Here is a 21672-nt window from a genome sequence, read left to right as displayed (position 1 = left end):
GCCCACCACTAAAGAGGAAGAGGAGTATGAGATTTGGGTGGAGCAGACCTCTCAGATGCTGGATGAGTGGCAGTGCTCTGATGACAGCAATTGGTAGAGAGTTTGAGGGGGCTAGCTGTTGACGTAGTGAGATCCTTAAAGACACAGAACTCATTTGCTACTTCTGTGGGCTACGTACAAGTGCTACTAAACATTTTTGGTATGACAGTGTTTCAGAACACGATTCAGGAGAAGGGGGAGAAACTTTCCACCTACATTTTATGGCTAGAAAGGCAGCTGAGTTGCTTGCGGCGTCGGGGGGGGGGGTGGCATTCAAATGGCTGAGGTGAACCAGTTAAGAATGGACCAAGTGGCAAAAGGTGCACAGTCACAGGACCCGATCGTTGGGGTCTCCGCATGTCTCATGAGACGCACCCTCCTCTCTTGTTTGTTGAGCTGATCAGCGAAGTAAGAGAGGGGGAGAATGCAACGGAAGTGCAGTAGTAGCAGTAGGGTACAGTTCTCAGTAGTAGCCCGTTTGGTTGAAGTGACCACGCCAGGGAGTATTAAAAGGAGCTTGTGGCAAAGTGTAAGACTGAGATGTCTCAGTTGTTATTGGCGGCCACCCCACACGACAAAGCCGACAGGAAATCAGAGCCCCTGAGGGGACGGACTAAGCAGGGGGCTGCGAGTGAACAGGGCCCTACAAGAAGGGGAGTGACCGGTATTGATTGTCTGTTATAACTGTGATGAAGACGGACACTTCAAGCGAGTGTATGACAGATGGGAAAACCCTCAGAGAGTGAGCCTCCCCGGGTACCTCAGTGGGGAGGCCCAGTGAGGGAATAGCATGGTGTCTCAGGAGGAACACTTTCCCAGCAACGTATCAAGGAATACCTTATAGCAAAAAACCATATTCCTGAAGGATTACTGGGGCCAAGTTCCAGTGTATCGTTACAGATTGAGGGTATGTATGCTGGAGACATGCTCTCGGGTTACTCTGCTATACCATTTGTTTTACGACCAGTATTTGACGCATTTACGATTAATGCCGCTCCGTGCGCTAGAGATCTGGGGCTTTAGTATGGATGACTATCCGTACGGCGGTTACTTGTCGTTGAAACTGGAGTTTTCGAAGGCAGATATGGGAGTAGCTGAGGTCCTTGATACATTTGTGTTTGATATGAGAAGGGAGCTGAAAAAAAGCTTATGAACTAGCTGAGGTCTTGACTACCAAGCAGAATCAAGGATATAAGAGGAAGTACGATCAAAGGTTAGGTTCTCCTAACTGATGCCTGGAGACAGAATCCTCATAAAGAATTTGGTGCTACCTGGGAAGCATAAGTTGGCTGACCACTGGGCAGCTAAGCCTTATGTAGTGGAGAGTCAGATGCCAAACGTACCAGATTTCTGGGTGCAACCAGAGGATGGGAATGGGCCTGTCAATATTCTCCATCAGAACCACCTTCTCCCTCTGGGACAAGAGGTACGTGTTGACCCAGAGCCTGACCTGGGCCCTACACCTAGTAAGAGGACTTTGTGGTAATGTGGGACCAGCAATGAGATGAATTAGTCCATACCCTGAATGTGATATGGACTCAGAGGATGAGGAAATGGGGGTGTGATATATGCTGCCCTTTGCAACCTCCCCAATAATTAATGAAGAGATTCCCAACTCTTCTCACACTGAGGCAGGTGAAACGGGGAGAACTATCAGTGGACAAGTAAGTTTGCGCTTAGACTCTAAAGTAACTGGGCATGAAGCCGAGCTCAGCCAAGTGACGAGAGGACCTGAGTTGTCAGAAGGCATGAGTAATTGACAAGCAGGGGCCTCCCCAGGTAGACAGGAAAGAGACCAGGGAGTGTCTGAAGCTGAAGAAGTAAATGATGGGTAAGGAGGTCCCAAAGTGTCAGGAGACCCCCCCCCCCCCAGACAGACAGGCCTATATCGCAGCCAGGAAAAAAGTGTGGGACCTATCCTATTGGTAAGCTGTCACAGCCATTTGCACCTGGGTTGGACTTTGTGCTTTGTATGAAGGGGTGACAAATCATCTCAACGTCATGAAGACATGATTAATTTTGGTGGGCGAAGAGGGTGACACCCTGGGAAAGGTTTCACTACTAATGTAATAGTCTTTCTGAAGAAGCAGTGCTTGAGTTATGGTTAGAGATAACGGGTGCTTTGGAATGTGAGCTGGGTCCTTTGTTTGGCGGGAGATGGAGAGGGAAGACTCTGGAGAGAACCGGTCATAGGATTCGAACTGGTGGGGGACCGTGATTTGATAGAGGAGGTGCTGCAGTCGACTGAGGATCGATGAATATTACTTTTGAAGAGTTAAACTCCAAAGTGCATATTTAACTGTTTAATTATAATGGGCTCTTTATGTTTTTTTCTTTTCTTTACTAACCCTTTAGTTAAGATTCATAAATACAATTTCTTTAATTGTATGCAGCGTGAAGTCTGTTATTTCTTGGCACGGAGTTGTAACAGGGTAGCAAATTACACAGCATCCAGACATATCGAGGTTTGGAGTGGGAGAACCGTCTCAATCTCATGGGTCTGACAGGACCGGAGTGTGTATTCCCTAGGTTTATGCAGCCAAGGAAATCAGTGGGGTTTCACTTATTGTTAGAATCTACTCCCAAAAACAAGAAAAAACACCTATCAGTGAAATAGGTGTCATTTGAAGGAGGAACTTGTACTGCTTCCCTTCCCCCTACCTTCTTATTGTGGTTCTGCCCTGTTCCTTTCCTGTCCTGATGAAGGGTTTCAGCTCGAAACGTCAACTGTTTTATTTCTCTCCACAGATGCTGCCTGACCTGATGAGTTCCTCCTGCACCTTGTGTGTTTGTCTCCAGGTTTCCTGCATCTGCAGAATCTCTGTAAAGCAAAGGTTTTCATTGAACATCAGTATATGTAACATTAGCAAACCATTACATCAATTTACAAGTTTTAATTAACTAACATTTAAAACTCTGAAGCTTGGCTTACATTCAAAGTTCTCCCTGGGTTGCAAACACCCATGTATCAACTCCAATAGATGTAATGAGTTCTCATAATGTTAATAAAATTGGTAAGTTGGTTTATTATTGTCAGATATACTGAGGTTCAGTCAAAAACTTTGCTTTATGGATCATTTCTTCGCATATATTTGTTTCCCTGCCTCCACCCACTCTGCCCATCACCCACACTCCTTCCTGCTGTTCCCACTGCCCACACCACCTCCCTTATTTGTTTCTATGCACCAACTTCCTTTCCTATCAATCTCCATCATCTGCAGCCCTCTGATCTCCTCCCTGCCTCTGTCAAGATTTCCACTCTTCCATCTGCCATCTGCCATTTGCCTGTCACCCTTCCTCACCCGGATTCACCTGTCATTTCCTACCTCTTGTTTCATTCCGATAACAGTGAGTTAGAAACTTCCTTGAGCTCAGTGCAATATGCTTTGGGTTTACTTAAGGCAGAGGTTGATAGGTTCTTGATCAGTCAGGGCATGAAAGGTTACGGAGAGAAGGCAGGAGGGAAAATGGATCAGCCAAATGGCCTAATTTTGCTCCGATCTCTTATGGTCTTATGGTCTTTCAGGTTGTTGATGTAAATCATTACAATTACTGTGGAGTACTGTAGATTATACTGTAGACTATTTATTCCTCTCCATAGATGCTGCTTGACCTGCTGAATTCTTCCATCATTTTGTGTGTGTTGAGGAAAATTACAGTGATTAGTAATCTGTTCAGTGAAAGCAATGCTGGCCTCACGGTATCATTAGATGAATTGTTGAGGAAATAGGTGAAAAGATGAATTAAAGAGACTATTTCAAGAAGGACCACCCTAGAAGATGTTGGGAGTCTCGAAAACCAAGACCAGCCGATGTTAAGTTCATTTTAACAAGAGCAAAAACAGTGCTCAACTCATCAGCTAAAACCTTCTTCAGTTGAAGAGGCCTGTAAGAATCCAGATCTTTATGCACAAAAGACTTTTTTACATGACATCAAAGTCTACACTGTATGCCCATCAATTCTGGAAAAAGAATGCTTTATAATTTAATCAGAAGTGACGTCTGACAGTTTGGACCTGATAGAAAGGAGAAAGATGTAACATGGATCAAGCACAACAGAAGGCCAATAACCTTTGTAGAATATTAACTCAGTGAATCTCAGTAAACTGGTCATTGTGTCAAAGGACAAACAAACTGCATACATGTAAAGTAAACAGTCCCCTTAGGAGAATATCATAGTTGCCTCGAGTGATCACACTGCCACCCATACACTTCAATGCTACATGTAAAGGTGTAAAATAGAATTTTTATCATCATCTCTTTTGATGACAAAGTCAGAAATAGTCGTACAGTTAATCAATACCAGCCACCATTACCATTCATTGGTAAGAATTAAAAAAGGAAACGTTGTTTCAATTTACTCTTAATACCTTTCTCAGTAAGATAATTTTGTATCTATCTATTATATCTATCTATAACTATCCATCTATTATATCTACCTGTCTGTCTATTTATTTATTTATTGTAACATAGTAATTTATGCCATGCCTTGTACTGCTGTCACAAAACAATAAATTTCACAGCATATAGGGCTATAAGACATAGAAACAGAATGAGGCCATTGAGTCTACTCCACCATTCCATCGTGGATGATTCATTGTCCCTCTCAACCCTATTCTTCTCCTGCTTTCTCCCTGTAACCTTCACACCTTCTAATCAGGAACCCATTAACCTTCTCTTTAAATATATCCAATGACTTGTCCTCTACTCCCACCTGTGGCAATGAATTCCACAGATTCATGACCCTCTGGCTAAAAAACATTCCTCCTCATCTTTGTTCTAAAGGGACATCCTTCTATTCTGAGGCTGCGTCCTCTGGTCCTAGACTTCCCCCTAAGGGAAACATACTCTGGGCTTTTCAATAACCCCCTTTCCCCCATTCTGCTAAACACCAGCGAGTACAGGCTCAGAGTTATCAAATGCTCCTCATACATTAACCCTTTCATACCCAGGATCATTCCTGTGCTCCTCTGGATCCTCTCCAATGCCAGCACATTCTTTCTTGGATAAAGGATCCAAAACTGCTCACAGTACTTCAAGTATGGTCTAAGATACAGAAATTAAAGGATCGAAATAATCTGGTTTGTATCCACGGGAATCTAAAAAAATATCAAGTCCTCTCATCAGATGGTGCTCCTCTTTGATTTACTCCATTTGCTGCTTCAATGAATTTGAAAAGTCCCAGGCTCAAGAACAAAAATGCTCAGCCCAATTATTTATCACCTTTCAAAATAAACTTGTGATTTTCATAACACGTTGAAATAATTGACTTTACACTATTATAGTAAGCAACAGAAGAATACTTAACAAGGATTCAATCTGACGGGATGACTGAACTCTGAAAAAATACAAACTCAGCTGGGAGATTAGTAATGACAAAATCATGTTGAATTAACCTTGCCAAGCAAATAACATAGTCAACAGTTATCGTTTGGAAGGAAGTCAGCAGATGTCATATACAGTAGGTGGAGCTGTTAGAAAACACTTGAAACTGGAGCCAATTTATTGATACAATTGGGAAATCGGTTAGGAGTTAGGAAATATTTGACCAAGGTAATGGGGAGACAATCCAATTTACAAGATGTGACTTGAACGTATGGAATTGGATTGTCTACTACCTTAGAATAGATTGTGCTGGAAATCACTGGTGCCTGATGTGTTTTCTTTATGTCGAAATGTGCAAACAGATATTGGAGCACTCTGACCTCATGCAGATGCTCGTTTGTTGCTTCTTTGTGGCTTTCAAAGAAACACAATGTTGAGATTGAGATACAAAGCACCTTCAGAAGTGAGTAACTCCTGAGGGAGCCTGCACTACCAGACATTATCAATGGCTGGCACTGCCTGGAATAATGACTTGTGAGTGTGAGTGTGTGTGGTGGGGAGGGTGGGGGTGAAGTGGAATGTCCTGGCTCCTCACACGAATGATCTTCATAACGTAGCTGTTAGGCACAATTACAAAGGGAAGCACTGGAGTACCAGGACAGTAGTGGACCTCCAATAATATCTGTGGATGTCAGCGAGTCCCAGGTTCATATGGGTCAATGTAAACAGGAGGCATGAAAAGGCACAAGGGCCGGTCTGCTAGCGTGCCCATAGTTCAGAGTACAGCATCCCAAGATTGGCTAGTCTGGAAGTTGATATCAAAGATCGGATCCCAAAGATCATTCGGAAGCTTGGAAGTCTAGAAGTCGATGCCCAATGGCTGAAGCCTGGAGAGTGGGGACTGGAGACTGGAGGCGCAGAGGCCTGTTCTGCAGTTGGAGGATGGGAAGGAGGAAAGCTGCTTGTTTTGCTGTCGTTGTTTTGTTGCTTGTTGTGTTCTGTGAACAAGGTGGGCATGCTATTTGTGGTGACACTTGTGGGCTGCCCCCACAATATCCCTAGATGTGTTAATGCAAATTATGCAATTCCCTATATGTCTTGATGTACATGTGTTAGTAAATGGATCTGGATCTGAATCTGAATCTCTAGAAGATGAGATTTCAGAATCAGGTTTAATATCACTGGTATATGTTGTGAAATGTGTTATTTTGTGGCAGCAAGACATTGCAATGCATAATGATAAAAAAACCTATAAGTTACAGTAAGTATACATAAAAATAAATTAAATAAATCCTGCAAAAAGAGAGAGAAAAAATAGCAAGGTAGTGTTCATGGGTTCACTGTCCATTCAGAAATCTGATGGCAGAGGGGTAGAAACTGTTCATAAAACATTGAGTGCATGTTTTCAGGCTCCTGTACCTCCTCCTTGATGGTAGCAATGAGAAGGGCGCATGTCTTGGGTGATAGCTGTCCTTAATGATGGATGCCACCTTTTACAGGTGTCCTTGATGCTGGGGAGTCTAGTGCCCTTAATGGAGCTGACAGAGATCACAACTTTATGCAGCAATTTCTAATCCTATATAGTGGCCCTTCGACACCAAATGGTGATTCAACAAGTTAGAATGCTTCCTACAGTACACCTGTAGAAATCTGCAAGAGTATTTGGTGACATCCCAAGTCTCCTGAAACTCCTAATAAAGAGTAGCCACTGTCATGCCTTATTTGTAACTGCTTCAAATGCAGGGCCCAGTATAGATCTTCAGAGATGTTGGAACTTGAAGCTGCTTACCTTTTCTACTGCACATCCCTCGATGTGGACTGCAGTGTGTTCCTTCAACTTCCCCTTCCTGAAGTCCATAATCAATTCCTTGGTCTTACTGGCATTAAGCAAAAATATAAAGGAGGATAGTAAAAGCTTCTTTAAGTATGTGAAGAGGAAAAAATTAGTTAAGACCAAAGTTGGGCCCTTGAAGAGAGAAACAGGTGAAATTATTATGGGGAACAAGAAATGGCAGATGAGTTGAACAGGTACTTTGGATCTGTCTTCACTAGGGAAGACACAAACAATCTCCCAGATGTAATAGTGGCCAGAGGACCTAGGGTAACAGAAGAACTGAAGGAAATTTGCATCAGGCACAAAATGGTGTTGGGTAAACTGATGGGACTGAAGGTTGATAAATCACCAGGGCCTGATGGTCTGCATCCCAGGGTACTTAAGGAGGTGGCTCTAGAAATCGTGGACGTATTGGTAATCATTTCCCAATGTTCTATAGATTCAGGATCAGTTCCTGCGGATTGGAGGGGAGCTAATGTTATCCCACTTCTTAAGAAAGGAGGGAGAGAGAAAACAGGCAATTATAGACCAGTTAGTCTGACATCAGTGGTGGGGAAGATGCTGGAATCAATTATAAAAGATGTGATGGTGGCATATTTGGATAGCAGTGGCAGGATAGGGGAAATCATGCTTGACTAATCTTCTGAAAATTTTTGAGAATGTAGCTATGAAAATAGACATGGGAAAGCCAGTGGATGTAGAGTACCTGGACTTTCAGAAAGCCTTTGATAAGGTCCCACATAGGAGGTTAGTGTGCAAAATTAGAGCAAATGGTATTGGGGGTAGGGTACTGACATGGATAGAAAATTGGTTGGCAGACAGGAAACAAAGTGTAGGGATTAATGAGTCCCTTTCAGATTGGCATGCGGTAACTAGTGGGGTACCGCAAGGCTCGGTGCTGGGACCGCAGCTATTTACAATATACATTAATGATTTAGATGAAAGGATTAAAAGTAACATTAGCAAATTTGCAGATGACACAAAGCTGGGTGGCAGTGTGAAATGTGAGGAGGGTGTTATGAGAATGCAGGGTGACTTGGACAGGTTGGGTGAGTGGGCAGATGCATGGCAGATGCAGTTTAATGTGGATAAATGTGAGGTTATCCACTTTGGTGGCAAGAACAGGAAGGCAGATTACTATCTGAATGGTGTCAAGTTAGGAAAAGGGGAAGTACAACAAGACCTAGGTGTCCTTGTTTATCAGTCACTGAAAGTAAGCATGCAGGTACAGCAGGCAGTGAAGAAAGCTAATGGCATGCTGGCCTTCATAACAAGGGGAATTGAGTATAGGAGCAAAGAGGTCCTTCTGCAGTTGTACAGGGCCCTGGTGAGACCACACCTGAAATATTGTGGACAGTTTTGGTCTCCAAATTTGAGGAAGGACATTCTAGCTATTGAGGGAGTGCAGCGTAGGTTCACGAGGTTAATTCCCAGGATGGCGGGACTGTCATATGTTGAAAGATTGGAGCAACTGGGGTTGTATACACTGGAATTTAGAAGGATGAGAGGGGATCTGATTGAAACATATAAGATTATTAAGGGATTGGACACGCTAGAGGCAGGAAACATGTTCCAGATGTTGGGGGAGTCCAGAACCAGAGGCCACAGTTTAAGAATAAGGGGTAGACAATTTAGAATGGAGTTGAGGAAAAACTTTTTCACACAGAGGGTTGTGGTTCTGTGGAATGCTCTGCCTCAGAAGGCAGTGAAGGCCAATTCTCTGGATTCTTTCAAAAAAGAGTTAGATAGAGCTCTTAAAGATAGCGGAGTGAAGGGATATGGGGAGAAGGCAGGAAAAGGGTACTGATTGTGGACGATCAGCCATGATCACAGTGAATGGTGGTGCTGGCTTGAAGGGCTGAATGGCCTACTCCTGCACCTATTGTCTATTGTCTATAAGCACAAGGTTGTTTCTGTGACAACACCACTCAGCCAGCTGATCTGTGTTGCTGCTGGATGCCTCCTTGTCACCATCAGAAATTCTGTCAATAGTTGTGTCATTGGTAAATTTATAGATGGAGTTTGAGCTGTGCCTGGCTGCACAGTCATGGGTGTAGAGAGAGTAGAGTAGTGGGTTAAGCACGCATCCTTGTGGAGCGCCAGGGTTGATCGTCACTGAGGAGGAGATGTTATTTCTGATTCGCATAGACTGCAGTCTCCCAGTGAGGAAGTCAAGGATCCAGTTGCAGAGGGACATGCCGAGGCCCAGGTTTTGAAGCTTGTTAATTAGAACTGAAACTATGATCATGTTGAACACTGAGCTGTAATTAATAAGCAGCAGCCTGACATAGATATTATTATTGTCCAGGTGATCCAGGGTTGAATACAGAGCCAGTGAGATTGCATCCACTGTAGACCTATTACGGTGATAGGCAAATTGCAGCGAGTCCAGATCCTTGCTTTAGGCAAGAGTTGATTCTAGCCTTGACCCACCTCTCAAAGCACTTCAACACAGTAGATGTGAGTTCAACAGTTGTTGAGGCAGCTCACCCTGCTTTTCTTGATTTCTGGTATACTTGTTGCCCTTTTGAAGTAGGTGGGAACCTCCAAATGCAGCAGTGAGAGATTGAACATTCCCAGCAGTTGGTTGGCACAGATTTTGGTGTGCCCCACTGCGTACACCATCAGGGCCTGAGACAGAGATCACAGGATCACAAGATGCTGCAGGGATTTGCACAGGTGTAGTTTTATTCTCCCTTTCAAAGCATGCATAAGAAGCATTGAGCTCATCTTGGAGCGAAGCACTACAGCTATTCATGGTGTTAGGTTTCATACTGTAGGAAGTAATGACCTGTAAACACTGCCAGAGCTGAAGTGTATCCGATTCCATCTCTAACTTCAATTAGAATTGTTTTCTCCCTCTGGATTGCTGCTCGTGCCACTCGCTAGTGAGGGTAAGATGATTTGGCTGAGGAACTGGTGCAGGGGGTAGGGTTTCAGATTTATGGATCATTGGGATCTCTTCTGCGGAAGGAATGACCTGTAAACCTGAACACAGGGTGTCCAATATTCTGTGAGCAGGTGTACTAGAGCTGTTTGGGAGGGATTGAACTAATTTAGCAGGGGATGGGAATCAGAGTGGTAGTGTTGAGGATGAAGTAATTGGTTTACAAGCAGAGGCAGTGTGTAGTGAGACTGCTAGCAAGGAGAGGCTGATGATAGGGCAAAATTTCATTGAACAGGATGAGTTGCAATGTAAAAGGTGGACAAGATTGAAAAAGGTGACTCAGGACTGAAGGTGGTATATTTGAATGTGCACAATATACAGAATAAGGTAGATGAATTTGTAGGGCTGTTACAAATTGGCATGCATAACATTGTGAGCATCACTGAATCGTGGCCGAGAGAAGATTATAGCTGGGAGCTATCCAAGGATATACACTGTATCAAAAGGACAGGCGTGGCTCAAATCAAATCATTAGAAAGAGGTGACTTAGGGTCGGAAAGTACTGAATCATTATGGGTAAAGTTAAGGAACTACAAAGGTAAAAAGACTCTCTTGGGAGTTATATACACTGCCCCCCCACCGGCAAACAGTAGTAAAGATGTGTCTACAAGTTACAATGGAAGATACAAAATGCATGCCAGAAGGGCAATGTTACAATAGTCATGGAGGATTTCAATATGCAGGTAGATTAGGAAAATAAGTTTGGTGCTGGATCCCAAGAGAGGGAAATTCTGGAATGCTTATGAAATGGCTTTTTAGAGCAGCTTGTAGTTGAGGCTACTAAGGGACCAGCTATTTTGGATTCAGTGTTGTACAATTGATTAGAGAGGGAAAGTAATCATAATATGATAACATTTTACCCAGCAATTTGAGAAGGAGAAGCTAAAGTCAGATGTATTACAGTGGGTTAAGGGGAATTACAGAGGCATGAGAGAGGAACTGGCCAAAATTGATTGGAAAAGATAAATGGCAGGGATGACGGCAGAGCAGCAATGGCTGGAATTTCTGGGAGCAATTCGGAAGGCACAGAATACATATATCCCAAAGAGGAAGAAGCATTCTAAAGGCAGGATGACACAACTATGGCTGATAAAGGAAGTCAATACCAACATAAAAACCAAAGCAAAGACACATAATAGAGCAAAAATTAGTCAGAAGTTAGAGGATTGTGAAGCTTTTAAAGACCAGCAAGCAACTAAAAAAGTTAATAAGAGAGAAAAGATGGAATATGACAGTAAGCTGGCCAATAATTGTAAAGAGGATACATAAAGTGTAAAAGAGAAGTGAGAGTAGGTATCGGACCACTGGAAAATAATGCTGAAGAGGTAGAAATGGGGGTCAAGGTAATGGTGGACAAGCTGAATAGGTATTTTGGATCAGTCTTTGCTACGGAAGACACTAGTAGTATGCCGTGAGCCTAAGAGTGTCAGGGGGCTGAAGTGTGTGAAGTTGCCATTACTATGGAGAAGGTTCTTGCAAAACTGAAAGGTCTGAAGGTAGATAAATCACCTGGACCAGATGAGTTACACCCTAGGGTTCTGAAGGAGGTGGGTAAAGAGATCTTTCAAAATTCAATTAATTCTGGCATGGTTCCGGAGGAATGGAAAATTGCAAATGTCACTCCACTCTTCAAGAAGGAAGAGAGGCAGAAGAAAAGAAATTATAGGCCAGTCAGCCTGGTTTCTTTAAGGGAAGTTCTTGGCTGATAAATCTATTTGAATTCTTTGAAAAAATATCAAGTAGGATAGACGAGTGAGAATCGATGGATGTTGTATACTTGGGTTTGCAGAAGGCCTTGACAAGGTGCCACACATGAGGCTGCTTAACAAGTAAAAAGCCCATGGCATTACAGGAAATATAACAGCATGGATAAAGCAGTGGCTGATCGGTGGAGACAAAGAGTGAGAAAGGGAGCCTTTCCTGGTTGGCTGCCGGTGACTACTGGTGTTCTACAGGGTCTGTGTTGATGTAATGTTGAATCAAGTCCATGGGTCTGGCAAGTGAGATAGAAAACACTGACTGTGAATAAGTATATCAATTATTTATTTGCAAACAGTAAAAATTTAACTAAATAGTTATGTTCCCCAAGTTACAGAACATACAAAGTTGAATATTCAACAAACATATGTACTTAGCTAAAAGCGTGTGTAGAGCATACCTTCCCAATGGGCATATGCACCGCTTCCCTTAAACAAAGGAAGAGGGATAAAGAACCACCCACACGGGCTCTCGATATACCCAGAATATTTGAAACTGAAGGCTAGGCAGCTAACCATGGGAGAAGAAGCCACTACCAATCACAATGGAAGCGACTTTTGACAATCAGAATAAGGGACATTCCCACAGGGCACTCTACCCCTCAAAAGTTGTGAACGTGATGATCCACCCTTCAGACTAGTATGACTCTCCTGAACTCCCAACTAAACTACATATAAAACACAGAAGTACAATTCTGACTACTGTAAACTCAATAGTCACCCTCCTCCCTAAGCCCAAAAAGGCCACTGGCCCCACCCTGGAGTGTAATAGCCAATGAACTGGTCACCCCACTTAATCTTATACACTGACTCTGAGTTGTGATCAACCAGGTGAGTAGGAATGTAGGTGCAGCATTCTTAACCAATAACAGTACAAGTGCCACAAATTTTGTGAGCAGGTAATCTGAGGTCATCAAAATCAGCTCCGTGACAATCTGGCCACACTGTGCTGAGAAAAGCTATCATTCGAAACCTCCCTTCCTCTGTTATAACCCTCTTATCGACCAACATGGGCAAGGTGCTGGGGTGGTATACATATAGTACAACCCAGTGGGGACAATGGGTTGATCTAGGAACTGCATATCCCGTAAGTGCCATTCAGTACCCAACAAATGCCTAGCTTCACAACACCCTTTAGTGTAGACACAGCCATCCCAGGACACTGTTCTTGTTAACACTAACCACCCACCATGCACCTTGTACCTGTTTCAACATACCACCTACACCAACACTCTCTGTCACTTTAAGAGAAAGGACATCACAGTTATACAAATGGGAAATACCAGCCCTCAAAGCAGTCACTTCACCAAGGCTATTAAGGCTCAAGTACTTTAAGGCTGTTACCATACTCTGGGTTGAAGTTGGCTGGAATAGATTACTCCCTCCCAGCTCCCCAAAAACAGAATGCTAAAACCCGAAAACCACTTAATTTCCCCAACAGTCGTCAAACAAATCAATATCAGTGGCATCACATCCATGATATAGTAGAGTCCTCATACAAATCCAGCAATCTAACCCATTGGTCCAGTGTGCAAATTCAAACACCACATCCTCAGGAATGTATCACAGGATCTCCCACCACAAATCAGCATCCACCACTTTGCCATTCTGTACTGCAGGGAAATACAATATCCTCACTCCTGATTAGTTAGTGGATATTTAGAAACACAAAAAGCAATAGAACTACTAGAATTGTGCCCCAAGTGCTGAATTTCCTCTGAAATGTGGGCCTCTCATATCCAGAATAAAGTTGCCCAAATATCTAGTCCATCGACTCAAATTTCATGTGGCCAGTATGAAAACTAAATTATCCCTAAAACTAATTGCATGGGGAAACAAGTAACAAAGCAACAGATTAAGACATAATAGACATGTAACAGATTCACTTTCAAAGTGCTGATTGGGCATCCTCCAACTTTGACTCCAGCCTTCACCAACAGCACCTCCAGGCTGGGATTGTACGTGCTGCCACTGGAATCCCCATGCCTCCCCTTTGCAACCATCACTCTGTAATCCCGTGTGTCTCAGGTCCCACCACCAGCTCTTGACTCCACTTTCCTCTCACCGCATCTTCTCTGAACACCCCAACCCTCCCCTCTCCTCTGACAATACTAACCCATTCCCCCTTCTGATTCCAGCTCTCATCTGTGCCAGTCTTCACCTCCGACCGTCCCCTCTTTGAGGCAGAATGTTCTGTCCACAGTAACGGCCTCAATTTTGTCCCCCCACGCCCTCACCTCAGTGAGTTCCATGCCTGCCATGATGCTGAGCTCTTCTTCTGTTGCCTCCGTCTCCTTCTCCAGCTCTGTATCTCTATCAGCAACTCTTTACTTCAACCCTCCCCACTCCCGGTTTCCCCTATCAACTTGTGTTTCTTCCTCCTCCGCCCCACCTTCTTACTCTGATTCCTCATTATTTTTCTCCAGTTTGGGTGAGGGTCTCGGCCCGAAACGTCGACTGTACTCTTTTCCATAGATGCTGCCTGAGCTGCTGAGTTCCACCAGCATTTTGTGTGTGTTGCTTAGATTTCCAGCATCTGTAGATCTTCGCTCGTTACAGATTAAGAAACCATAGGACCATAAGACATAGGAGCAGAATTAGGCCAATTGGCACATCAGGCCTGTCCACAACTCAGTCACGGCTGATCCTTTTTTTCTCCTCCTCAGCCCCATTTCCCAGCCTTCTCCCCGTAACCTTTGATGCCGTGTCCAATCTAGAACCTATTAATCTCTGCCTTAAATACACCCAACGACCTGGCCTCTACAGCCAGCCTCTGTCTGAAGCAATTTCTCTGCTTCTCTGTTTTGAATGGACACCCCTCTATTCTGAGGCTATGCCCTCTTGTCCTAGACTCTCCCACCATGGGAATCATCCTTTCCACATCTACTCCGTCTAGTCCTTTCAACATTCGAAAGGTTTCAATGAGATCCCTCCTCATCCTTCTAAATACCTACGAGTACAGACCCAGAGGTATCAAACGTTTCTCGTATGATAACCCTTTCATTCCTGGAATTATCCTTGTGAACATCCTCTGGACCCTCTCCAATGCCAGCACATCTTTTCTGAGATGAGGGGCCCAAAACTGTACACAGTACTCAAGGTGAGGCCTCACCAATGCCTTATAAAGCCTCAGCAACACATCCCTGCTCTTGTATTTTAGACCTCTTGAAATGAATGCCAACATTGCATTTGCTTTCCTCGCCACCGACTCAACCTGCAAGTTTACCTTTAAGGTGTTCTGCACAGGGACTCACAAGTCCCTTTGCCTCTTAGATTTTTGGATTTTTCCCCATTTAGAAAATAGTCCGCACAGTTATTTTTACTACCAAAGTGCATTACCATGCATTTTCCAACATTGTATTTTATTTGCCACTTTCTTGCCCATTCTCCTAATCTGTCTAAGTCCTTCTGCATCCTACCTGTTTTATATACAAACATAGTACTCTCAAAATTTCACTTTCAAAGGCTTCCCGCTTACCAACTACACCTTTGCCAGAAAACCTGTTCCAATCCAGTCTTGCCAGATCCTTTCTGATACCATCAAAATTGGTCTTCCTCCAATTTAGAATCTCTACCCAAGGGTCAGACCTTTTCATAACTGCCTTGAAACTAATGGCATTATGATCACTAGATGCAAAGTGGTCCCACAACTCAACAAATACACTCAAAAACTTCTATAGTTGTACGTGGAGAGCATTCTGACAGGCCGCATAACTGTCTGATATGGAGGAGTTACTGCACAGGACCGAAAGAAGCTGCAGAAGGTTGTAAATCTAGTCAGCTTCATCTTGGATACTAGCCTACAAAGTACACAGGACATCTTCAGGGAGCGGTGTCTCAGAAAGGCAGTGTCCATTATTAAAGACCTCCAGCACCCAGGGCATGCCCTTTTCTCACTGTTTCCATTAGGTAGGAGTTACAGAAGCTTGAAGGCACACACTCAGCTATTCAGGAACAGCTTCTTCCCCTCTGCCATCCGATTCCTAAATGGACATTGAACCCGTGAATACTACCTCACTTTTTCAATATATATTTTTTTCTGTTTTGCATGATTTTTAATCTAAATATACGTATATTGTAATTGATTTACTTATTATTATTTTTCTTCTATATTATGTATTGCATTGAACTGCCGCTGTTAACAAGTTTCATGACACGTGCCAATGATAGTAAACCTGATCCTGATTCTGATTCTGCTATAAACAACGTTATGTCTCTTGCAACAGTCTGCGATCTCATGAAGGATCCCACCCTAGCCCTTCTCATGGGCTGTTTGTCCCACTCCCATCAGAGAAGAGATTACATAGCATCCACACCAAGACACTTCACTCAAGCAGTAAGGCTGATCAACACCTCCACCCACTAACTGACCTGTATACACCTTAAACCACCAATACCTTATCATTTCCTGTCATTCAGATTACGTAGGCACTCCTGTGCCTAGCATCACTTTATGTAACCATGTAGTATGCTACCTACACTCACAAAAAGCTGAAGGAACTCAGCAGGTCGGGCAGCATCTGTGGAAAAAATCGGTCGACGTTTCGGGCCGGAACCCTTCGTCAGGACGGGTTCCGGCCTGAAACTTCGACCGATCTGTTCCACGGATGCTGCCCGACCTGCTGATTTCCTCCAGCTTTTTGTGAGTGTTGCTTTGACCCCAGCATCTGCAGATTATTTTGTGTTTAGTATGCTACCTATGTATTTATATTTATTATGATCCTTATCTTGTGTCTTCTTATCTGACATCAGATCCAGAATAACAATCATTTCATTCTCCTTTACACCTGTGTACTAGAAATGGCTTAAACAATCTTCAATTTTTAATCTAACTCATGGCAACATTTACAATTTTCTCCTAAAGGCTGGACATCTCTGGTCCACTGTGTGGCCCAAGTGGCCGCACCAGATCTTAAGTTGATAGCTTCCACTTGGTGCATATGTCTATAATATAAATATGCCATACAATTGACAAAGGAAATCAAATAGTCCATTGCCTCCATGATTTTCTCTTCAAAATGCCCTCTGTGAAAAATGATATCGTATCTGTTAAATAGGGGCCATGGACAATTCTGATTTGATGGAGAATGGACGTGAAAGCACAGAGGAACATCTGGAGAAATTTCTGAAACGCTTGTTTGCTGCTGTCGTTACTGCATGGTCGGGAATCTTTCGGAGGGTAGGCCTCAAAATCCCCGGCTTTGCCTGCTGTTGGCGACCGAGGTTGAGGTTGAATCGTTTGGACAGAGATGGCGCACAGTACCCGGTGTCGGAGAGCTGATCAGAGCTCGAAGTTTTCAGATGACTCAGAGTCAGACTGTGGTCGGCATGGCAGGGAGAGTTCTTCCTTCTCCCGTCTGCGTGAGATGTGGGACATTTGAGAGACTTTGAACTTTTACTGTGCTCATGGACTTCTTCATTAAGTTATGGTATTGTTGCACTGTTGTAACTATATGTTATATTTATGTGGTTTTGTTAGTTTTTTCAGTCTTGGTCTATCCTGTGTTTTGTGATATCACACCGGAGGAAATATTGTATCATTTCTTAATGCATGCATTACTAAATGACAATAAAAGAGGACTGCGTGTCTTCATAATCTAAAAACAATTGAAAACAAAGGCAACACCTCCAACTAGAAATATTTGAAAGATTTTTTTGCAAGACAATGATGCACCTATTTTTATAGAAATATGTTGTTAAACCTGTCATATCACTCTGAATTGGAGTAAGAGTCTTTGCTCTCCCTGTGTTGGTGGGTCTGCATGTTGCAATGGGCTTCACAATGAATTACATTTGATTTCACGACTGACATTTCCCTGATAGATTCATTCTAGTTTGTAAGAACAAAACTAGAATGCTGAAATGACTTGGTGGGTCAAGCAGCATTGGTGAAGGCAGTTGATATTTCCTGCTGCGAGTCTGCATTGGAACATAAATGATCAGACAGTATATCAGGCCTGGGGCAGAGTCTATCAAGTGATAAGTGTCACCATAAGGGGAGGAGATAATGGGTAGATGGAACCAGGTAGAGGAGGGTGTAAACTTTAAAAACACCGGACCAAATAACCACAGCACAAAAGATTGTTACTTATCTTTTCACCCGTTTATTTCCTCGAGCTCAGCCAGCGAGTGAACTTGGTCCCGACATCAGGGGAGGAGCGTTCTCATCCCTCCAGCGGTTCAACAAGTTCACTGCCTGATGTCAGAATTGTTAGAAGTTATAAGGCAAAGGCAAAGATATAAAGGAACAATCAGTTTGATAAGCATTCCAGCCACGTCAATGGACTATTGATACAAAAGAACAATCAGTTTGATAGACACTCCAGCCACTTTAATTATGAAAGGAGTGTCCTGTCTAATTTCCATCAGGTACCGCCTTTTGTTGAAACCAAAAGGTGTGAAGAATCAGAAGATAGTTTATATGGATCTGTGTGAACTTTAACCCTTATCTTGCTCCAAAGAAGCAGCAGTGAGACATTATTCAAACACACTGCAGTCACAGACATAGTTGGTACTTAACCCATTATTTGCAGGAATCTGAGAATCCCCCAATTCCCTTAAACTTTATCAAGGGGACAGGGGAAATGAATAAAAAAACTTGGTAGACAGATCCATGTGTCTGAGTGCATGTGAGAGAGAGAGAGAGAGAGTGTCTGTCAGTATGTGCATGAGCATGTGTGTGTGAGCATGCACTTATGAGTGTGAGTATGAGTGTGCCTATATGAGTGTGTGTGTGGAGACAACACCAGGGTTGTGGACTGTATGCTATAGGATTGCCCAGCTCTCTAATATATACTGGCAATCTATCCTGTTCCCTCTCAGTCCACTTCACTCCACTCTTTATGAAAGGAGGAAGGCAGCACAAAGGAAATTATAGACCAGTTAGCCTTACCATAAGACCATAAGATATAGGAGCAGAATTAAGCCACCTGGCTCATCAAGTCTGCTCTGCCATTCAATCATCACTGATCCTTTTCTTTTCTCCTCCTCAACACCAGCTCCCGGCCTTCTCCCTGTAGCCTTTGATGCCATGTCTAATCAAGAACCAAGCAATCTCTGCCTTAAATACACCCAACGACCTGGCTTCCACAGCTGCATGTAGCAACAAATTCCACAAATTCACCGTCTTTTGGCTAAAGATATTTCTCAATTTCTCTGTTTTGAAAGGGCACCCCTCCATCCTGAGGCTGACTGTACCCTCTTGTCCTAGACTCTCCCACCACGGGTAACATCCTTTCCACATCTACCCTGTCTAGGCCTTTCAACATTCGAAAGGTTTCAATGAGATTCCCCCTCATCCTTCTGAATTCCAGCAAGTACAGACCCAGAGCCGTCGAACATTCCTCACATGATAACCCTTTCATTCCTGGAATCATCTTTGTGAACATCCTCTGGACCCTCTCCAATGCCAGCACATCTTTTCTGAGATGAGGGGCCCAAAACTGTACACAGTACTCAAGGTGAGGCCTCACCAATGCCTTATAAAGCCTCAGCAACACATCCCTGCTCTTGTATTTTAGACCTCTTGAAATGAATGCCAACATTGCATTTGCTTTCCTCGCCACCGACTCAACCTGCAAGTTTACCTTTAAGGTGTTCTGCACAGGGACTCACAAGTCCCTTTGCCTCTTAGATTTTTGGATTTTTCCCCATTTAGAAAATAGTCCGCACAGTTATTTTTACTACCAAAGTGCATTACCATGCATTTTCCAACATTGTATTTTATTTGCCACTTTCTTGCCCATTCTCCTAATCTGTCTAAGTCCTTCTGCATCCTACCTGTTTTATATACAAACATAGTACTCTCAAAATTTCACTTTCAAAGGCTTCCCGCTTACCAACTACACCTTTGCCAGAAAACCTGTTCCAATCCAGTCTTGCCAGATCCTTTCTGATACCATCAAAATTGGTCTTCCTCCAATTTAGAATCTCTACCCAAGGGTCAGACCTTTTCATAACTGCCTTGAAACTAATGGCATTATGATCACTAGATGCAAAGTGGTCCCACAACTCAACAAATACACTCAAAAACTTCTATAGTTGTACGTGGAGAGCATTCTGACAGGCCGCATAACTGTCTGATATGGAGGAGTTACTGCACAGGACCGAAAGAAGCTGCAGAAGGTTGTAAATCTAGTCAGCTTCATCTTGGATACTAGCCTACAAAGTACACAGGACATCTTCAGGGAGCGGTGTCTCAGAAAGGCAGTGTCCATTATTAAAGACCTCCAGCACCCAGGGCATGCCCTTTTCTCACTGTTTCCATTAGGTAGGAGTTACAGAAGCTTGAAGGCACACACTCAGCTATTCAGGAACAGCTTCTTCCCCTCTGCCATCCGATTCCTAAATGGACATTGAACCCGTGAATACTACCTCACTTTTTCAATATATATTTTTTTCTGTTTTGCATGATTTTTAATCTAAATATACGTATATTGTAATTGATTTACTTATTATTATTTTTCTTCTATATTATGTATTGCATTGAACTGCCGCTGTTAACAAGTTTCATGACACGTGCCAATGATAGTAAACCTGATCCTGATTCTGATTCTGCTATAAACAACGTTATGTCTCTTGCAACAGTCTGCGATCTCATGAAGGATCCCACCCTAGCCCTTCTCATGGGCTGTTTGTCCCACTCCCATCAGAGAAGAGATTACATAGCATCCACACCAAGACACTTCACTCAAGCAGTAAGGCTGATCAACACCTCCACCCACTAACTGACCTGTATACACCTTAAACCACCAATACCTTATCATTTCCTGTCATTCAGATTACGTAGGCACTCCTGTGCCTAGCATCACTTTATGTAACCATGTAGTATGCTACCTACACTCACAAAAAGCTGAAGGAACTCAGCAGGTCGGGCAGCATCTGTGGAAAAAATCGGTCGACGTTTCGGGCCGGAACCCTTCGTCAGGACGGGTTCCGGCCTGAAACTTCGACCGATCTGTTCCACGGATGCTGCCCGACCTGCTGATTTCCTCCAGCTTTTTGTGAGTGTTGCTTTGACCCCAGCATCTGCAGATTATTTTGTGTTTAGTATGCTACCTATGTATTTATATTTATTATGATCCTTATCTTGTGTCTTCTTATCTGACATCAGATCCAGAATAACAATCATTTCATTCTCCTTTACACCTGTGTACTAGAAATGGCTTAAACAATCTTCAATTTTTAATCTAACTCATGGCAACATTTACAATTTTCTCCTAAAGGCTGGACATCTCTGGTCCACTGTGTGGCCCAAGTGGCCGCACCAGATCTTAAGTTGATAGCTTCCACTTGGTGCATATGTCTATAATATAAATATGCCATACAATTGACAAAGGAAATCAAATAGTCCATTGCCTCCATGATTTTCTCTTCAAAATGCCCTCTGTGAAAAATGATATCGTATCTGTTAAATAGGGGCCATGGACAATTCTGATTTGATGGAGAATGGACGTGAAAGCACAGAGGAACATCTGGAGAAATTTCTGAAACGCTTGTTTGCTGCTGTCGTTACTGCATGGTCGGGAATCTTTCGGAGGGTAGGCCTCAAAATCCCCGGCTTTGCCTGCTGTTGGCGACCGAGGTTGAGGTTGAATCGTTTGGACAGAGATGGCGCACAGTACCCGGTGTCGGAGAGCTGATCAGAGCTCGAAGTTTTCAGATGACTCAGAGTCAGACTGTGGTCGGCATGGCAGGGAGAGTTCTTCCTTCTCCCGTCTGCGTGAGATGTGGGACATTTGAGAGACTTTGAACTTTTACTGTGCTCATGGA

The 21672-nt window shown here is 43.3% G+C and overlaps 1 protein-coding gene across 1 annotated transcript in view; it reads left to right on the top strand.

Moving 5' to 3' along the window:
• Window positions 1-20791, top strand: part of kics2 (KICSTOR subunit 2) — a 62909-nt gene extending 42118 nt beyond the window's left edge. The window contains exon 4 of the transcript XR_010019257.1: window positions 16959-20791. The gene's annotated coding sequence lies outside the window, so the exon portion shown is untranslated. The remainder of the gene's footprint in view (window positions 1-16958) is intronic.
• The last annotated feature ends 881 nt before the right edge of the window (window positions 20792-21672 follow it).

Source organism: Mobula hypostoma, chromosome 9 (assembly GCF_963921235.1).
Source record: "Mobula hypostoma chromosome 9, sMobHyp1.1, whole genome shotgun sequence".
Lineage (NCBI taxonomy): Eukaryota > Metazoa > Chordata > Chondrichthyes > Myliobatiformes > Myliobatidae > Mobula > Mobula hypostoma.
Note: the sequence above shows the minus strand (reverse complement) of the source record. Positions and strands in the feature narration are given on the sequence as shown.